The following is a 22,306-nucleotide window of genomic DNA, read 5'->3' as shown; positions in this document are numbered from 1 at the left end:
TAAACGTTTTCATTCTTCAAAAATTTGATCAGATATTTAGAAAGTTAAATGAGTATCTTAAATGGATGATGATATTAGCTAAAATATACATTTATTTATATATATATTTATAAATTTTTGTCTTTAAACTTCACGCGACCAGTTGCATCCCCGACCCATCTTACTTTTACTTTTCCTCAAAAGTAGCTGTAAATTCCTCTTTCAACAACCAAGATAAGGTTTAAGAGGTAGCTGTTAGTTCAGATAAATGACAGGCGAGAGAAAAGGAGAAAAATAACGCTCTTTATCCAGACGATAAAACTCTTCACTTTTTATGGAGGTTTTAATTGTTGTAACTGCAATCGGCAGAGCTTTGTCGTCTCTTGGGCCAATTTATTTTCTTTTGAAGCGATAAGTGAACATTAGATAAGATGACGGAACAGAAAAGACGAACAGCAATGAAGAATTATTACACTAAACGTCGAAACAAAACAATGTTAAAGGAAAAATATCTTAAACTGTTGGAACTTTTCTTTCTATCACTCGTCTCTTTATAAAAATTACAACTTTTTTTCCCTCTTTTTCCGCAAGGAACCGTAAAAAAACTATCCAGGAATAGCAGTTGTACTTCTTTTATCATCACTTTCTTTTTTTCGACGAATTCTTGAATTTCGGGTTCAGAATTTACAGAAAACACACTTAATTTTAATATAAACTTTGTTTATAGGAAGAAAACAAAACTTCCGAACTCCAGCTAGCATCAATATATATCTTGAGAATAACAAAAGGTTATCTGGAAAAGAAAGCAGAAGTCAGGAAAAAAAATTAAATAAAAATAAACTTTTTCTGTTTCTCTCAATAGAAAAGACTCGAAACTGTTTCTCAAAATAGTTCTTTGTGACCATTCTTTATGTCTTAGGAAAGCAAGAAATATATTAAACATCACTGGAAACTCTTTTTAATCAAAGGATTTCAATTTGGAGAGAGTTGTTTTGATACAGACAATAGGAGAAAATGAAAAATTCAAAGGCTCTCCTCCAACGATCATTAATCCAAGTTCGAAATGTGCTTTTCTTGAATGAAGTGTAAAAATTTATATTAAGTAATCTCATAGCCTACATAGAATAGGCTCGTATTTGATATCATTAATATCTACGACTATAATAATTAGATAATATTTCCCTATCTTAACACATAAAGTATATTTATGTGTAGTTACCAGAATATTTCTTAATATAATGAGTTAACTTCGCCAAGATCAATCGGAAAGTTTATAATTTTTTGGTTCAAGTGTTTTCTTGGAGTTTCGAATCAACTTCTGGATAATATCCAGAAAAGAGTGACGAAGAAAACTTTTAGATAACGGTTCGATATCCATCATGAGATCATACCAGAAGCAGACAACAACTTGAGAAGAATTCAAAGACATTCTTGCAATGGTATTCGATGTACAGATATCATTTCAGATTGTCACCAAAGAGAGAAAGTATAAGATTGATTAGGTGACGTCCTGAAACGTCTCGTGAGACATGTCTATGGTCAAAGGTCAATCGAAAGTGCTGTAGTCCAGATAGTTCAGTTTTCTTTTCAAAATTTAGCGTTTGAATGGATTTGATATCTTCACTATATATTATATAGAAATATATTTTTCTTTTTGGTCTACAGAACTAAAATGGTGGCTTGAAGCCAACTAATGTCGAAATGTCAGATGCATTTTCTTTATATTCCAGCATCATAGTTAATATTGAATTTGTAATTATAATTTATCGTTTTTTTGCTCCTGGATTTGATAATATATTACTATAAGGTATTTTTATTGTTTAAAATTGCTCTATAAACCTTACAGATTAAGTATAATGACGTGCCATTTATTTTAAATCAAAATTGAAATGCAAACTTCTCCCCATTACACTCGTAGCAGACAGTGAAAACTGATTTACAGGCGAATGATAATGTAATACAACTGATTTCTTTAATATTTAAATGATAATTCATAATAATTTAACAATAAAATATTTATAAAAACGAGTAAAATGGATAGCGTTTTATTATATTAATACGCATAATTTAATTTTTAAATATTTGTTGTAAATCTAAGCCATTCTTTTAAATCACATTACACAACTTTTAACATAAATTATTAATTAAATTTAACAAAAATCTTTTTGTTTCGCAAATTCTAAAGATATTTACAGCTTCAATCTAAGTATAGCAGTCAGTAAATCATAGTAAATTTCCCGTAGAAAATTTCAATACCTTTTAAAACTGTCTAGACACCGAAATATCAAATCATAGCTTATGTAGAAACACAATCAGAATACAACAGAATAAATCCTATACAGCGAGATGATACGCCACTTTTATAGAATTATATTCAGTTTTATATCAAACTATTGGTTACAAAGTGTTCAAGAATCGCTTCGATGCCTTCTATATTGATAAGAAGAGGAATGTTGCAAAAAAAAAAGGAATTGTGAAACTGCTATATTGATGGGTGAATATATGCTGGCGCCAATGGAATAGCGAGTATCGCATGACTTCTATCGTAGCATAATTATGATCATCATACTTTATCCTTGTCGAGGATAAGGCTGCAATAAAGTGGTAAGGCTCACGCATCGTTAGTTTTAAATCGGATTCGTTCATAATAATGCATTGTCCGAATTTTACGAACAAAAAATATCGCATCATCTTCTCCAAAAATGACATAAAAACTTCTTTTTATGACCAAAAAACTTGGCATAAACAAGGATATCAGTTGTAATATATTTAAATTTTACTCGAAATTATTCTATAACTATATTCAATTAGAATAGTATTCCTAGGATGGAAATCAGTGAGTCCAAATATTATATATATATATATATACACACACACATACACAGATAAATTTTTTTCATGGAAGAGTGGCCTTTAGTGCAGATTTGTCCCGTGTAAATGATAAATGGAGTTGTCTAGGGCAGAAGTTTCACATTACCTGAAAGTTTTCTGTTAGATCTCTAGATAAATGATGGTAAGAGATGATTCGAAAATTGATGGGATTCTTAAAGTTCTATTCTATTTATCTGGTGTTAGAATCTGCTCCTGGATAGAAAACAGTGCTATTAACTTTTTAAAGCTAAATGCAAACAATTTCAAATCGTTTACAAGTCGAATAAGAGGGAAAAAATGATTACGAAAGTGATAGTTTCCTTCTTATGAAATCTTTTGAGTGTAATTATTAAAAACTTATTCCTAATATCTATTAAAGATGAATACATAAAATAGTGTTGTTGTCATATTTATGAAAATCAATAAATATTTTAACTGTAAATAATACTGGTTAAAGAAATCTCTCATAAAAATCATTGATGGTTTTTTTTCTTCTTTATCTCTTGTTTTTTCTTTACTTCTCTTCCTCTCAGGTAGTGGAAGCTCTTCGTAATCACCAGTACACGAGAAGTGCATTTGAGTCAGCCAGACAATATATATTATCTAAGAAAAGAAGATAAAAACGTCCAACATAAAATATAGGAAAGAGTAAAAATGCTTCTTAAATTCATTTACGTTAATTATTTTGTCTTTTATAATAAATTATTACAACATGGGTCAACTTGTGTTACGTTAAAACTTGTATTACTATAACAGGTGTTGCTAGCAAGAGGAATACGTTGTTAACATGTAAGAGGGATTCTTTATTCCTATTTACGTCAACGATAACAAACTAAAGAGGTATAGTCAAACAAACCCTGCATTAGAGTAAGAGACACCTCCGGACATCTGCGGCTTTGTAATGAGTGGTACAGTAAATGACTTGTGTCTCGCCAACCGCTATTGATAAACTGCCCCAGGCAACAACGGGCGTACTAATAGCGATCTCTGTCTGTCTGTGACGCCTGAGCCTTCTGTAGCGACTAATAGCCAGAAGGGATCGACAGAGATGTTCTCGCTTTATCTCTTTCCCTTCGTTTTGTAAAAGCAATATTCGATCGTTCCCTTTGCATCTCTCCAACTCTCCATTCTAGTTTCTAAATAAAAGTTACTATTTATATTAATAATTCATTATTTCCTCTCTCGGTTTCCTTCCGAAATTTTAATATTTTAATAAAATTACAAACTTGTTAAGCATCTTTTAATTCTACAAATCCACGTCCTCTCTAATAATGAATTAACTCTACATGGCCTGACCGTGTTTAACATTAAATCAATATAAACTATCAAATTACTCTATTTAATTCTAATTAAACATTGATATAATAATGCTTTATATCGGCTACAAGATCATTTTAATGACTTATGCCAAACTATACTTAGTTATAAATCCAAACATATCTAAATCTCGAATGATAAAGTTTTCCTAAAAGCTTTGCTGTAGACTCCAACATCTCTATAGATTAACATCACTCGACAGAATCCAAAATAATGACAAATAATCCTGTATTTATAGCAAACTACAACGGGAATGCAAGCCAAATGGGGTATTCAACCCAATTAGAACCCTCTAAATTAAGCTTAGATATGTCAGATTAGCTTCATTTACATTTTAGATATAGCTTCGCTGTTGGATTGCTTATCTGAATGCGTGTTGGATTTATTTGCTGATATGAAAATCTCTAAGTTATTAAAACATTGATTAGAGAAAAAAATATACTTTTTGTTCTAAGAGCTAATTGCCCTTCTACAATGTAAGACTTTTCTATTCTATGATTTAGGAATAGTTGTTTTAAATAAATATAAAAACTGAAAATTTATTGCAAAATTCCATTTTCTAACTCAAATTAATTAAATAATAATACTTTTCGAAACTTTTAAACAAGATTTTTTTTTTTTTTTTTTTTTGCTTTTAATACTGAAAAACAAGGGAATTGTACAAAGAAAACAAAGAAGAAAATTTATAAATTTTAATAATGTAAATTGTTCAACAAATATTTTCTAGAAATCTTTTAATTTTATTTTTATTTCTTTTTTAAAAATAAAATTCGCTTCTTTAATGATCGAAATTTTATTTAAAATCATTAAAATTTTACAAAAAATAATTGATTTGAAAACTAAATAAGTTTAAAAATAGAAGATTTAATATATAAAATATTTATTTTGGAATCAAAGAAGAATTTTAATACATAGGAAAAAAAAAACATTCTAAAATAATGAATATATTCCAAAAATTCTTATTAATTTAACAAAGTTTTCTTGGAAATTTTTCAATATTTTATTTTTAATATATAGAAAATTTAGTTTCTGTTGAAAAATATAGAATTACATATATATACTGTATATAATTTATTTATTAGTAAACTTTACGGTTTTTTAGCGAAATAAATAATATATATATATATATATATATATATATACTAATAAGCCCTATAATAATAATTTTATATATTAAAAATAAATTGATATTTAGATTTGTTTAAAATTAATTAGTTAATTAAATTTTAATTCAATTAATTAAATACAAAATTGAATACAAAATTGTCGATCAGAAATAGCTAAACCACACCAAATTATTTTATTATTTTTAAATAATAAACATCGACCAATTACGAACGAATATTTTTAAAATTTCAAATAATAGAATTTGATTGGCTTTTATAATATTTTACATTATTACGTCACACTAATGTTGTTCGGCGATTGGTTTCTATTTTTGTTTTGTTGTAATAAACGAACGTCGCATATAATGAGTGATTAAAAAAAAGCGAAAGTGATATAATTAATGAGGAAAATGCGGAAGATTTAATTAAAATGAACACATTTCGGATTAGAACAGACGAAATCAGTTATAAAATTAATTTCGGATCGGAAATAATCATTGAAATCCCTATAATTAAGTAGCAAGTAACGATGTCCAGTTGTGTCATACGGTTTTGAATTTCAGTAATCTCTCTGTTTTCCATACACAGTGAGAGAAAAGCATGGGGCACAAACGGTTTATACAGTACATTTCTCTTGATAAATGGACAGGCGAGGAAATTACCGTCTGATTTAGTCGCACTATCACATCTAGCGATTCCTTCTCGGGCACACAAGCAACATTACAACTTGAATAATGAATATGATTAACTGCGGGCCATTGTTTCTGCAATAAATGCCAAAGAGATGGAAAGAAATGAAGCGCATCTTCTATAAGGTAAAAATAAGAAAAGATTCTGAGATAGTATTAAGAGGTTTTAAATTTATGTCCCAGCCATGTGCATAATAGTCTCTACAAGTCTTTCCATCCCCTTTCTTCCCTTTTTCTTCTTTTTATTATCTTCTCTCAAATCTCTCCTTGTTTCTCGTTGTAAAAGTGTTGAAGTATTGAATATTGGAGAGGAGGATTGAAAGAAGTGATTTTTTATCATTGGATTTATATTTGATTTTTCCTTTTTTTTATTAAAAATTACTGCTTACGGCGTTTTTACTGGCTTTTTTTACTTAATTTTTCCACTTTTTTTCTTCCTCTCCTCTCTTACTTTTTTGAGTGCTGAATAAAGTAAAAAGTGTAGAGATGAATACTGTGTAGAAAGCGTTAATGTTACACCTTAACCGTCTGTTTACCACTGTTTAATTTTTCTAAGCCAGGAGGAGGTTTAACGCGACTTAGTTGCAGTTTTGGATGGGAGTGTGCCCCCGTTTAATGCTACTTTTCGATAACAGATGGCGTTAAGCGCTATTCCGATGCAAAGTTTTTTGCTTAATTAACGTCTTAATTGTATTCAGAATAGTTAAGTGCGTTAATATAAATTCTTGATTAATTGGATTAGTTTAAAAATTGATTTTTACTTTAATAATCTACGGAGCGTAACAGAAATATTACACTAGTCAGTCGATGAAAGAGCTGAAAAGACCACCCGCGGCACGAAACCTTTCTCTACACCTCCCTAAGGTGAGATTTGTGATGCTTCTATTGAAGACCTTGCACTTCAACAATTTTTCCATTAAACGAAACCTTATAAAACTAAAATATATTTTCAAGTAATCACCTTCGATACTCTAGAAATGTAAGCATTGTCTATCAATACTCTACACAAACTTATTTAAATTACAAATACACTGACACGGAGACAATAAACTCTGTTTTTGTTGTTGTTTAAATTAGATAAAAGGATGATTTTACTAAAAAAAAAAAATAATAATAATAATAAAAGTATTTTTTAAACAATTGCATTCCTCTCTATTCAGGGAATGATAAATACATCTGTAATGTTATTTTATCTTCTACAAGTAGTTCTTGATTATAGAGTTAAGGTTTGGAAAGTTTTGGCTAAAGACCAATACATTCTGGTTATTCGGTGGTTAAGTACAGACACGCTGCCGTACGTGATTGCGATTTAGATAAAGCCACGATTGATTACTGTAATTGTCAGAATAAAAGTGTCACTTTAGACTTGGTGATGTTCCAATTGCGACTGTCTCGGAAACTAGAAGAAGAAATAGTCGTTAAACAGCAATTCCACGACTTAAAATTCCTTATTTAACCCCTTATACAATCGAAATTAAGAAATTGTGTGCTTTCTCTATTATTAATACTGTCTTTTTTTCTGTAATTTTCTTTTAATTCTCCCCTGTGAAGGGCGTCGACCATGTACTGTACAGTACTGTACTTTTTTCCCCTCCTTCCTTCTTTCCTTGCTTCTTCTAACGTACGGAGCAGAATTCAAACAGTCGAATTAACATTTATGAAAATGTATAAAGATACGAGACGACGATATTAAATAAATTGTAGCCTCATAGGGACTTTGAATAGGTAAGTTAGTGGATTAAAAGTAAACCAAGCGAACAGAGGAAAACGTTTTTTTCATTTTTTGTTCTAATTCTGTTGAGGAGATACAAATACTTTTAGAGCTTCTATGCAAGTACTAATGATGTAGAAACCTTAAAGTATGCAAAATAACCAGATAATGTGCAGTCTGCGTGCTTTCTAACGTTCCTTTCTCTTCCTTCTTTTTTTCTATACGTATTAATTTTGATCTGTTAGGATATTCTGTTACTGTTTGCCCGTTTCTTTACAGAGTTTGTTTATAATTGCATAAATTCGGTAGCGGACTTTTCATCATTTAACAACAACCGAACCGTTTTTTTAAAAGAGAAATATTTTTAGTTTCACAGAAAATGCCGACTGTAGTTATATATCCTACTTAGTGCGATTGCAAAGGCAGACAGATGCTCTATTTATAAAAGCGAAGGATTGCCGACAGTCAGTTAGGTGGGTTGAGGTATGGTGATGCATTCCTCTGTAAACATGGCGTGAAGTCTTTTCGGATGGCACATAACAAAGAATTCATTAAAGTAAGCATTCTTGCCGAGAATGATTAGTTTAAGTGGGAGCAAATTTCGTTTTAGGTTAAAGTTTCGTTTTACATTCGTCCAGAATAGAAAAATAATTAGAATAAAATCCCTTTTTTTCAACAAAAAAAAGGAGCGAAATTTTATTGTTTAACACTTTAATGCCGCATTGTGGATTGTTTGAAATTCTACAGGCTGTCGTCAGTTAGGTAATTTTATTTTATTTTTTTCTTCTGTAAACACTACAATAAATTTTCTTCGAGACAATAGTTTCAACTGAATCGAAAGCATGAAAAACCATGAATTTACTTTTTTATTGAATTGGACAAATTTTCTGTCTGGTAGATTGTCGTCGCAGGCGACTGACAACTGTGACCATCAAGTTGACAAGCGTGACTGCCACAGCAACAAAATCAACATTCTCGGACCCTACAACGTGGTCTTTCTATGTTAGCTGATTCTATCGACCAAAACAGTAAATTTCATCCATATTAATAAACATTTTAATCATCTTTTCCATTCTTATCTAACAAGAAACAACTTGGACTTTGACCGTGTCTCAGTAGAGAAGAAAGTTTCCTACAATACTTAATTTTAATAAATCTTTTATTTAATAGTCTTAAAATAAATTCTAATTTCTAAAAGAGAAAAATAAAAAAAAACTTTTTTTTTCTTTAAAAAAAACTAAAACAACTACTTTTTATCTTCGCAGTTCAATATTGTACTGGAGATTCGTTGTTGGATATTCGCCAATATTCAACAGATTCTTTTAAAAAAGTGATAAACAAGTTCGTTTTATAAAGTTTTTCTTCTTCTTTATCTTAAAATTTTCGAAGATAAACTACTTTCTCGACCTTTTTTTCTATCATTTAAGATGATTAATAAGTGTATCAATTTACAGTAAATATAAAATAAGTAGGCACGTATCCAAGTTGAATGCAGTTACAAATGAATAATAAATTTTCTATTCGTTCTAAAGCAAAATTTTAATTAATAATAGTCGAAATTTAGAAATGAATAACAAATGTTACTAATGATAAACTAAATACAGTTACTAACAATAAGGTTAATTATGTATAGTGCGCATAATTGTTGTTATTATCGTAGCGTGTGTAGAGAGGATATAACTTCATTTGAATTCAATCATAAGAATGCCCGAAGCTAGCATACGTCTCAGAATTCCTATTTGATCAAGTAAAAGTAATGTTTGACGATAACATGGAATAATTCCCCTTTGGGAACAACTTTAATCCAAAATGGGCTCTGTATCTAGAAGGGGACTAACATTTTTTCGATTTTGGGATGATTGCGACAACCTCCGAAAGAACTAATCAAGTTAGTTTGCTACGAATTTACCTTTCTATCGTAGACTTTCACTTCTTTTAAAATTCAAAATTTATTTTTTCCCCTTAAATTCGGAACAGACACAGAAAAAAAACAAAAACAAAAATTGCTTGTTTCTCGCTTCGAGGGAGAGCAAACTTTACTTTCTTTAATGTCGACTTTTTATAATTTTATAAAATATTTTAAGGCTAAAACGTATAAAGATCGTTAAAGTAATTTATAAATTGATTAACATTTTAAAATATCTTCGTAAATTATTTGTTTTTTTCTTTTTAAGCACGTAATATTAACGTTTAAATATGAAATTTCTAAAATCTTCTCTCCTTTTTTCGACTCCCTTTTTTCTGTAACGTGTTTTCTACCAGAAATTAAAATTTTCACTGGATGAACAGTAATTAAAACATCCTTTGTAACCGAAATCGATTGAATTCTCGTAATTAAAAAAAATAATTTTAAACATGCAAAAGAACTCTTTTGTGTTGGGTTTATTCTTGCATTTCAATAAGTATAAAAGTTAAAATCTCATTAATGAAAGTAAATTCTTCTCTTTACATAACCTTTATAAATATTTTCAGCTGTTTTAATATTTTAAGAAAGCATTAAAAATATATTTAATGCAGAGCTGTACAGTACATCAATTGTACAAAATCTCATTACTTTTATACAGTTTTCTTTTCTATTATTTTACTTATTTTCATCATTATTTTACAAAGAATGAATTTTCATAAGCGGAAAATTTTCTTATGAAACACAGAAGTAGAGTAGAATAGCTTCGAATATATTATAAAACTGATTTGTATCTCACCCTGCATACAAAATACCCGAATCTCTTCTTGCAAATTGTATAAATATCCATCATATTTATCAAACCCTTACACTAAACATAAAGGAAAATTGCATAGAAGATATTTTAAAACCATTTACAACATTTTCTCATTACTTAGAATCAGGTGAAGATGAGATAAATCGTTCGTATGATGGGCAAAATTTAAATAAATAAATAAAACCAAAAATCTTCGAGAATTGTATAGGACCGTGTTTGAAGGGTGATTTATTTAAATGAATGAGGGTTGTGTTACAATTCTAGTAGAATAAGCTATATATATATATATACATATATAGATATCGTCTCGCTACAATAGACAGTAGACAATTACCCATCCTTCTAACCAAATGTTTAAGCTGTAGGCTAAATATATATAATGTAATTGTTAGGATATCATTAGATCCATTGGAGAACGAATTGTGCTATAGTTACAAAGCTAGACACGTCAACATGAAAGATGACCAACATGACAGAAACATTGTCCATCTATTATATGTCCTGTTTCGTTGTGTCATCGTTAGATGCTGATGAATCGCTGCACTTCAAACCCGAACGGGGCCTAAATCACGTTGAGATAAAAGGTCAGTTAGTCTCAAAACCTTCCGTGTAAGCCATGTACAACTCATATCGGAGGTTAGAATGGCGAGAAAAAATAAATTTATATAAATCCTGGACAAAACGATGGGTTTTGTACAACATCTGTATAGCTCCTTACCACGTAATCGCTATGAATTCTGTGAAAACGAAGATAAATATCTCAAATATATATATATAATAAAAGTTTTATTTATCAATTATTTAAATAATTAAATTTCTAAAGCAATAATTTATCATTAAACTCAGGTGGGTTCGAAGTAACAGTACTTTGAAGTGTAGAAAATTGAGATTTTCCTCCGTGTTTACTAGATTAATAAGTTAATTTTTTTTAAGTTGACACAAGAAAAGTTTTTTTTTCTGTTCGGTAAAATAATAAAAGATATTTTTAAACGTAGAAAATAATATAAAATGCCAAAAATAAGTTTTAAAATTAATTTTAAAAATTAATTTTGCTAGGTAAGTTATCAAAACGAGCTGTGAAAAGATTAAGTATTCTTAAGAATAAATAGAAAATCTGTAACGATTTCTCGGGTCAATAGTAATGTTAGAAAATCATTAATTATTCCATTCTTTCAGTATATCGACCGAGTTTAAGATATTTCGTAAAGTCTTTCACAAGCCAACCCATACAGGCGACAATTGACTATATTAGCAGAAATTTAATTCGACAGTTTAGCATTCGAGATGCAGATTATAGTAAGAAATACCGAAAAATTTTTTCCACTTTCACAAAAAATCTCCATCGAAAAAGGGCACTAAAGCTATCCAGAAGAGGGGAAAATGGATAAAATTCGTGACCAAAGAGACGACTTGTACGAAAATAACGATTAACTAAAATTATTTGATGATGTGTGAATTGAAACCATCCGTGAAGGAGGGGTGTTAGAAAGGAAGCTTGAATACTAAAGTCTCTTATTACTTCTGAGAACAATTTGATCTTTTTTTTCTCCCCTTTTTTCCTCCTTAGTAATGAGCAAAGTTTGCCTTTCTGAAAACAGACTTTGCTTATTGACATTATGAAATTCCTTTTTTTAAAATTCGTTTCCAGGAGTAAATTTATAAAAAATAATGTTATATACAATTGTTTCTTTGCTTCAAACATAATGTTCTACGACTTCAACTCTAAAGTAACCAAATATAATGGATATTTAAAGAGTTATTACGCTTCTAAGATAATTATCACACCTAATTATCTCCTTTTTAATAAAACAAAAAAATACTGTTTATACTAGAAGTAGTTTAAGGAGAAATTACGTTAAAGGAAGCTATTTCGGATCGTTTTGAATAGGTTAATCAATCAAGATTCACGAAGTTTTATAGTAAAAAAAAAAAGTTGGAGAAAAGAAGAAACTATGCTGGATTTGTTCCACTCTTCATTCATTACCGATATGCAAAAGATGCAATAGTTCCCAATTATCTTCTTCCTTGTACATCCTGTACATTGTAAAACACACGAAGAAGGAGAATAAAAATTGTCTGCATCAAAAGGTTAAAAGGAGCATAGACCAAAGAATGAATAATGACCGAAACTCTTTCAGAATCTTACAAATAAGAACTTTTTAAACGACATTCATAAACTGAACGGAATTATTGTGCTCGACTTTAATTAGATATTCTACTTGCACCCATTACGGTGCATGTAGCATGCTTAATCTTTAAAATAACATGTGCTTGGAATTACAAGTTTTAAAAATAAAAAAGAAAGAGAGAAAATTATCTTAGTAAAAGTACATAATTACAAATAATCATAAGACTTGAATTTACATAGAAAATTAGAATTTTTACATTTATTCCGAATAAAAGAATTTGCTTGCTTATTACTTACAATCTCCAAAAATTATTATTATTATTTTTTTATTTTTATTATTTAAGGTTCTAAAAAAACTGCAGATATTTTTATTACTTTCGTAAAATTGTTTAGTGTGAAAATTGAAGTAAAAAATGTAATTTTTTTCGTTAAATTTCGCAAATAATCATATAAAAAAACGAAATTTTTACATTAAAGAAAACTTTTAAAATGCATCAAAAAATAGAGAATAATTTAATTAAAATTTTCAGTACTTTAGATAAAGATTTCGACCGGAAACAAACAATTCTCTTTATCTTTTATTCAAACAAAACTTAAAAGTATATAAATTTTTGAACTTTTGAATTTTCTCTCCATTTATTAAAGATATTCAAAGATATATAAGTCTTTATATATATATATATATATGTAACATTGTTTCTTTACTTTTAAAGAAAAGCTTTTCTCTCTTGCTGAAAATAGTAGTGAAGTGAAAAGATGTCGGAAAATATCAAAAACCCCGCATTTCTCTTTGAAGATTTGTAATAAGATGTTTAGCGAAAGTCTGGCATCTAATTTGATCTGCTTATAAAAGGCATAGTTTTCAACGTTATGCATCGAAGAATTCATTTTAACTTCTGTCTATTGCAATCAATATTCATCTTAAATAATACTTACCACAATAGTTTATTCGATATCAAATATTTGACAAAGAAATGATCTTCGGCTACTTGTAACCAACGTAATTTACAACGTATCTCCTAATTCGTAGCTAATTTTAGAAAATAATGCACTTCACTGTTGATAGAAGGGATTAAAATACGATTATATACTTAATAAACTTTCACCAACGTCCATTTTTCCATAGACTTTAAAGATATTTCGTTAGTTTAGGAAATTTTCTGTCGTGGAGTGAATGTAGAGAAGTAAAATGCCGAAATTAAGTTAGAGATTTTTTATGTTGGGACGTGAACCTATTTTATGTAAGAGTGCATCTTTATATATATATATATAGGAGAATGGAAAAATATGGTCGAAAATATTGTAGAGTTCTCGAAGGGACGGAGATGGACACACAACAGCTGCAAAGGACGAAAAACGAACCACTTCTCTCCAGAAGAATTATATTGGACCCAACGATATATGGCAGACAGAATCTGTTCAAAGCAGGATCTCTTACACATAACGATGATATCTATCCTTCTTCTCTTCCCTCAAGGAAAATAAAAAATAACTGCAAATAGAGTTTATCAATTTTAAACGAGAGAAAAAAAATACATAGAAAATGCAATATAATTTTTTAAAATTATCACTTTTATGCCGTTAAAATTATTTATTAAAAAAAAATATATATATATATATATTTTATTAACTTTATCTTACATTTTTCACAATAAAACGAGATAGTGATAAAGAAAATATATATTAGTTTGACTCTTGCCTATAAGGTCTATAGGCTATTAATATCATTTTTTTTCCTATATGATATAAATACTTAGAAAATATTTTATTGCTTTTTTTCTAGAGGTTAGAAGGGAAAAAAATAAGAGAAAAACTTTCTACTTATAAGAGAAGCGTCTGGAAGGAAGATTGGAAATCCAACATCTAAAGACTACAATAAAAACGCCTGTGGAAACAAACTTTTGCTGTTAAACGATAGCATTGAAGGCAACAGATCACCTCGACCACATTTTCCCTTTTTCCCAGCTTCCTGCAGTTAATAGACAAAGACGGTTTCGATGATGTATTGTTGTACAAGTTGGCTGTTGTTTTTTCTGTACAACAAGCGCAACTATCTACAGCAGCTACTACTGGAACAAATGACGTGTTTGTCACGCAATTCGGGATAAACTCTACCGTGAGAATTGTCACGAAACTTATTTTTCCTATTAAAACACGTAGTAGATTGGAAGATTGTGTATGGATTACAATACATTATCATAATGGAAAAAAATCCCATGATCTACAGTATCGAGAGAATACGGATCTGTTCTAACAAAACCGGTTTTTTTCCGACGTTGTTTCGCTCTCGTGAGCATTCACTTTACATAGAATAAGTATTATTTTTCTATGTTTAAATATAATTATAAGGTTACGAGGTAAATTAAGCAGTTTTAATGAAGACGAAAACACTTGAGAAAATACGAGAGCATCATTGGAGCGAGGAGAAGGTTAGGAAGAAAGTTTAAATGTATATTTTCTAATGTGGCAATTACTCCTTTCTTCTTTCGGCTTTTTTTTTTATTACTTTTAACATTAAACATAAATAAAATTTCTTCGAAAATTTCTCATTTCGATAACAGCAGATCAATCATTCAACGTTAGACAGCTGAAATGTTTGTGACAGTTGAGGCGTAGCTTTCGTGCAAATGTTTCCAATTCCGCTCGACAGATTCGACTTTAACTGAAAATTTTCGACGAAAATGTCATCACTTTCATTACTATACAAAAATTCAAAATGATAATATTTAAATTTCGATATAAAATCGTCAAAAGTTTCTATTTTGTATGTAGTAAAATGGCCTTTCAAATTGGCTTTGTTAGTTAAGAATTTTTATATAGTTATTATTTAAATATATATATATATATATATTTATATATGAAAAGTGCGGTTGTACGGCTGAGTTGAGCCGCTACCACAGTAACAACACCTGCCATAACCGACTGATTTTTATCAAAAAGCTTCCTGACATATTTGCTAACGGTCGACTTTTATTATTCTTAATGAAAAGTGAGATCATCTACATTTTCCATAAAGTTATTTGATTAAAATCAATTTTTTTCTGTTTATTTTATAACTCAAATATCCATTTTTATTCATAAATAAAATAAAACCTGTCGAAGGACGAACTAGTCATAAATATCGGTTCCACCCCTCTCTAAAAGCCATAAAAATATATGAATGAAATCAATAAGACAATTTTACTCTACTTATCGAAAAAGATTTTTGATCTATATAATTTTTTTTACTGTATATTTTTATATTAAAGATTAAATTTTAAGAGTTTTTTCTAGTTTTACTGTTTGAGTTTATTGGAGTAAGAACATCCTGAACTGTATTAATACCACGCAAACTCCCTGGGCAAATGGCTCTGCTGGGACCCCTCTGTCTGTCTATAATTACAAATTAATATAGATGCTACGACTAAGTTTTTCTGGTTTAATTGATTATAATATGAATATTTAAAAGCTGTTATATGGTCAATTAGAAATACAATAGAAAGACTGTTACTTTTCTTATTATTATCATTCTACTTGTATTTTTATCTTAAACTGTCAATTAAATAATCTAATCATTTTCTTATTTGTTTAATTAGAGCTATAATCAACTTAAGCTAACCTTTTTTATGAATATTTTTAAATTTTAATTTAAAGTAAATTAATATTATTATCCCTCCAACATTTATGGAGTTCTTTTTAAAAATTTAATTGTTATATTATAACAACTGAGAAAATAATTGTATAAACGAACTTTTCTGTGTGTTAGGCATATTTATATATAAAATATACTAAGTAATAGGTAGTATGACTTGTACTACTAGTATATCAGGTAGTATGCTTGGTATGTAATAAGTACCTATCTAGTATGCTTAATATTAATATACTAGGTAGTAGGCCTATATTGTAGGCAATATGCTAGATATCCTCCCAGGTGTACTAAGTCTTTTGGTTTATTTGATTGCAACAATGCGACACGTGGGTGATCTGTCGAGGGGTGTCTCCAGGAGGACTTACGGGAAACTGGTCCCTATTTAGATGTTACTAGCGTGAAGAAAACCTGGAAAACTCCACCTGGCCCACGACCAACTTTCACAGGTTTTAGCCACTCGTTACTGGTGGGTACTACAATCTAGTGTATACAGTACGTATCTAATCGGGTATTTAAGAAATATTGTATATATCTATATAAATTAGTCTATTTTAAATAGATTTAAGAATATTATCTGCTTTCAAATTCATAAATTTGATCAAGTTATGTTAGATCAACCGAAAAATAACAACTTTTGAGATTCAATATTTCAGCAATATTTTCTTTATTTTATTTGTTAAAAAATAATAAAAGAAAAGTATATTTATTATATAAAATCTTTTATATTTTAAAAATAAAAATTACCATATTTATGCAGCTCATTTATGCGTTTAATGGCAAACAAATCTTTGGTATCATTTTGTTCATTCAAATTCTGAGAATATCAGAAAATCAATTTATTATTATTTTTTCCCTTTCCCCTTCGAGCCTTTCCACATTCAAAAATCGATTGACGTGTTTCCATGTTACTTCAGGTAACATAAACATTAGTCAGGCCTACTCTTTTACAACCGACTACGAATCTGTGCTCGTCAAAATTACATAAAATTACTATGCAACTGTTGAATTTCTAAAGGATAATTTAGCTCTTTATTTGTACAATAGGCACAGGAGATTGTTTGCCTATTGAAACTTAAACTATCATTTGTACTAAACAAATTTAAAGTTAATTATTGTATTTACAGTTAACACTATTATTAAAAAAAACGAGTTTTATATAACGTTTACGCCTGTTATATCTTTCGAGGAACCTATAGACTATAATTTACAGACAGGTTTATACCAAGAATTTAGGGTTCTCGTTTGGATTCTCCAGTCTAACAAGAGGAATTAGAAGAGTAAGATCGTGTTCTAATTACGGTTAAACCCCGGTTATTTTGTTATATTATTGTTATTAAGAAGTGCTAGATTCCATTTCTATGTACTGTCTGCAGATTTTTCGGTCCAGTGTTTGTTAAAAACGGAAAAAAAGATAGTACAGAACCTTCACTAATCAATTATCTGGACAGGAAATACTTCTTGATCATTTCAAGAGACGAAATCTTAAGAGACATCGAGATCGAAACATCCGAAAAACTCGGCAGAAAACACGCAAAGACCCAACTAGAGTTGCTATTTTTAGTTACTTTAAGTGTTCGGAAGACGAAAGCTTTTTATGATAGCTCTGATGGAACGCAAAAGAACAGAGGCACGACCGAAGATACGCTCGACTTAACAACATAAACCCTCAAATTATTTGGTAACTATGGAAGATAGTTTTTTCTATTTCCAGGAAAACCTATCGTGTCTTATTCCCACCGAACCTCGAACAATAGAAGTGGTTTTAAAAATAGCCACTAATTCCTTTATTATCTCAGTAATAACGGCGTAACGGACTCCTTATATAAGTAGATAATGCTGTAACGTTCGCTTTATCCAAGTAAAATAAGTCATTGCAGTTAGCCTCTAAATGAGTTTCTATTGAGGAGGTTTTTTTAAACAAAGATTAACGCAATTTTTACTTAGAAAATATTCGCAAGTAGCCTAAATATGTAGCGGGAATGCATCATCGCACGTGATCGTGTCATTTGACATGGCGAAGTATCACCAACAGCTGCAAAGTGATGCATAAATCCTTCAACATCTCACCGAGCGTTGGATAGCATTTCTAGTTGAAAAGAACGTTAAATTACTTCGAGTTATAACAACTTTAAAGTGTTTTAAATTCAAAAAGGCAATTTTATTATCGTGATTTAAAAATGAAAAGAAGAGGGGGGAAGAAACATAATTCACATCGTTAATGTATATTTTTTAATTAAGTAGCGAGGTTTTAATTTTCTTTTGCTCTTTATGAAAACTTAATTAATTTTTCTTTACTTTTCTTTCAATTTTTTTTTTACAATCGACTAAAATTGGAAAGGTCTGACGTACTAATTCGAACATATGCATTAAAAATACGAGAATATATATATAAATAATTCGTTTGCGAAGCAAGAAAAGATGTTTGTTAGCTTAGATACCTGCTTAAAAGTTGAAATTTGCTTGCTGTTCCACATGTTGATGATCAACAGTTATCAATTTACCGTTTTTTTCCCGTATAGAGACTCATAAAATACACGTCAAATATTTACTTAATTTTTTATCACATAAATCTAGCATTACACGTCTAAAAATGTGAACATTTTTTTGAAATATTTGCATATTTTTATCTATATTCAGCGAGGAAAATGTTCCCAATTCACATAAACTTACTTCCCTTTCATGATAAATATATATATATATATATATATATATATATTCCAAAAGTGTTTTACATGATTTTAGCGAAGAGAAAATATATAGAAAGGTAATTTCGGTTATTTTCTACAATAGAAATCTATGAAAATAGCCTCTAAAATAGCGCATCTAACTTTATATCCCTAAGATATTACCGAAACGTAAAATGTGGTATTTCTTTTCCCTATTTTTTACTGGAAAAGCAGACAATTTGAGAATCTAGTCAGTTGACAAAAGAGAAATAGCTGCTGTGAAACTAATCCCTGATGAGGATAAATTGTCTTGAGGGTCAAGGAAATGAACGAGCCTTAGGTAATTCGTCCAAACAGCTTCCATACCGTTCTAATGGTTCTATGTAGCTATTTACATTGCCTGTAGGTAGTTTGATTGCTGCCGTTTTTATAGCTGTTTACGACCGGTTTTATTTTTTATTTTTTTACTGCTACCTCCAGTTATTTTATGTTGCCAGGTGCGACGTCACTTCCTTTTTTTATATACACTTTTTTTTTCTTCCGCCGGTAAAAAAAGTAGTAAAAAAAGTACAAATTTCTCTAAAATTTGATATACAGTTATTCAAATTTATTTATTTATTTATTTTTCTAAAACTTCCTCCTTAATTATATGAAAAATGGCGGGGATTTTTAAAGCAAATTAGTTTAAGAAAATTACTATAAAAAGCCGGCTCGTTTACGGACGTAAATTATAATTACGCTGTCGTTTTTTCTTTTTCGTTAAATATTTAAGCGTTACAACTGTAAAATCAGTTATAAAATCAATAAATGTTTAATAGGATTTATTGATTTTTGATGTTGGAGCTCGAAGTTATTTTCTATTTAAAACTTTTCTACTCTATCTCTTCTACAAGTAGCCTGTTTTTTAAATCATTTTTTAATCAAAAATAAAAGTTTAGATATGTTTTTTATTTGTATTTGTACTACGAAAAAGAAAAAAACATATCCCTTTTAACATCTCCAAAACTTTTCTTGACAGAACAAGAAGATAGGAAAAGCCAAAGAAAAAAAATTAAATAGAGAACATAAGGTAACATTTTGACGATAAAACTATCAAGAGACCTTAGGCCCAATTCTATCTTTACTTTTACCCCCGCGGCTTGTTGTATTGTCTGCTACACCTACCAGATGAAATTCTTGTGATATCTGATAACAAAGTGTTCTTGTTAAGAGATATGAACACATAATAACTTGAAAAATAGCATCATAATTCAAAAGACCCGTGCAAGAATACGAAAAATCGTACGATAAAGATACGGCAGGATATTTTTTTTTCCTCCTTTCTGGACTTATTTAAAATAGGCTGGATAGTTCGGTCTCACTATCACTTCTTCAGGAAGTCGATCTGGCTACATAAAGCGATATCAGAACTTATTTTAAAGAGCAACCTAACTATTTTGCAGCCTGGGAGATGCGCCACAGGCGTTAAATTGCATTTTCTTCCCATGAAAAGTATTTAATTTACTAGATTAAACGATACGGAACCGAATTTGTTAAAACGTTGTTTTGCCACCCCGTATGCCCCCTCTTTTGTAATGCTTCGTACCGAGTTTCGGTTAATGAAAATGTTTTCTCTAGGTTTTAATCTGTAATTAAGTCTAGAGCCACTTCTTCTACACGTGTTAAAGGTTATACGAGGTCTTCCATGCTTGATGAAGCACCGTTCTCTCTCCACTTCCTCCATAAGCTGCGAGCGAACAGAGCTTAATCCCGAAGGATAATTTACGATGACAACTAGCTTCTATCCTTTCTCACTAGTTCTTAGTTATTGCTTCGTAACTTAAGAAGTGATTGGACTCTGTAGATTCATATTTCTAACGGATTTTATTGGTGACAATGCCAGAGGTGGATCTGTTGTTTACTCGTTTGAGGATTTCGTTATGTATCCACCAGAACCGTGGACATCCGCAGAAAACTTTCCAGAAGGGAAAAGCTTGCAGACAAATAATTACATCAATAAATTTTCACTTAATTATTTAATTAATATTTTTGATTTTTATTTTATTCCAGGGGAAAGTGTCCCTTTTTCCCTCCTCTTCGGGCGCCCATGACCAGAACTGATCAAACATCAAGGACTTCATCCTTAAACGATGCTTTTTTGTTACATAGGTTTAGTTTTAAAAAAGTCGAATTTTTAAATGAGAATATAAAAATTTATAAGTTTTGAAAAATAATTTTCAATATATTAATAAATTATGTTCGAAATTTGTAAAAAAAGAGAATTTTTTTTAAAAAATGGCAGATATTAAGGAGAATTTCTTGACATCTGCCAATTTTTTTTCTAAATAGCTCATTTGCTTTAGCCATTTTTTAAAAATAAAAAGGTTCAGGTCCCGCTCAATTAGCGTACGTTCTCGATTAAACTTCAAAATACGCGAATATCTATCACATTTATCTCTGCCAATTGAAGTTTCCATTTTTTAACGCATCAAATTTCTTCTATTTCGCTTTCCATCTGTTTTGTCGTCTTGGCAAATTATAATAATAAAAATAATAATAATAAAAAAAAAGTACAGAGGATATGAAAAATTTCTCTTTCTGTTAAGTAAACCGGATAACTGGTTATATTATCTTACATTCTTAACCCAAGAGCGTGGTTAAAAAAGATGCAAATTTATTCGAAAGATGTGGAAGATATATTTGACATTCTCGCCTCCGGTCAAAAACTTTCATCTCCTAATAATTCTAATATCAGAATATGTGGAGTGAAGGAGACATTGACCTCAGCACAAGAGATTAATAATTCTCTCTGGTACGCTCGAGTAACCTTTCCTTCCTGTCTTTTGTTAACCACCTGCGAGGAACAAGGGCGAGGAGACACACATGGTCTACTTCTTTGTCATCTGGAAAGCGGAACGGGTTACTCCGAGATCTCTCTAGGTAATTAGATTAGGACACAGTTGACGCGATTTTTCCATAGCCCACGGCCGAGATGGCATCACAAATTGTCTATGGTAAACTGGAGTTACCTATATACTCACTATACAAACTGAAAGCAAACAGGATTTCTTCTGTTTTTCTAAGATAAATGTTAAAAGGAGAGAATCTTTCAGTGAAATCTTCTTGAAATACGATAATTGAAGGAGTTTATATTAGAATTAAGAGTAGATATAGAAGCATGTTGATTGGAGTGATTGTTAATCATTAGTGGTTTGCTAGAAAATGACAATTGAAGGATGTTACAGTCGAAGATTCTAAAGGATTGTTATTGAATTGAATGTTTGAAGGATTTAAGAAGCGTTAAAACTGAAGAATTGTACTGTACTGTACAATTGAAAGCGAAGAATGAATCGCGATCAAGGACATATTTAACAAAAAAATTACCATTAAATATTATGATTGCTCTTCCTCGCAAAGGACATACGCTTGTGAAAGGTTAAAGATGTGTTCATAGGAAAATTGTAGGAGGGATGTTTTATAAAAGGTATATAGGAGCTATTTAAAATTTAGCA

The sequence above is a fragment of the Centruroides vittatus genome, unplaced genomic scaffold (genome assembly GCF_030686945.1).
Source record: "Centruroides vittatus isolate TY-2023 unplaced genomic scaffold, ASM3068694v2 contig_971, whole genome shotgun sequence".
NCBI lineage: Eukaryota > Metazoa > Arthropoda > Arachnida > Scorpiones > Buthidae > Centruroides > Centruroides vittatus.
Note: the sequence above shows the minus strand (reverse complement) of the source record.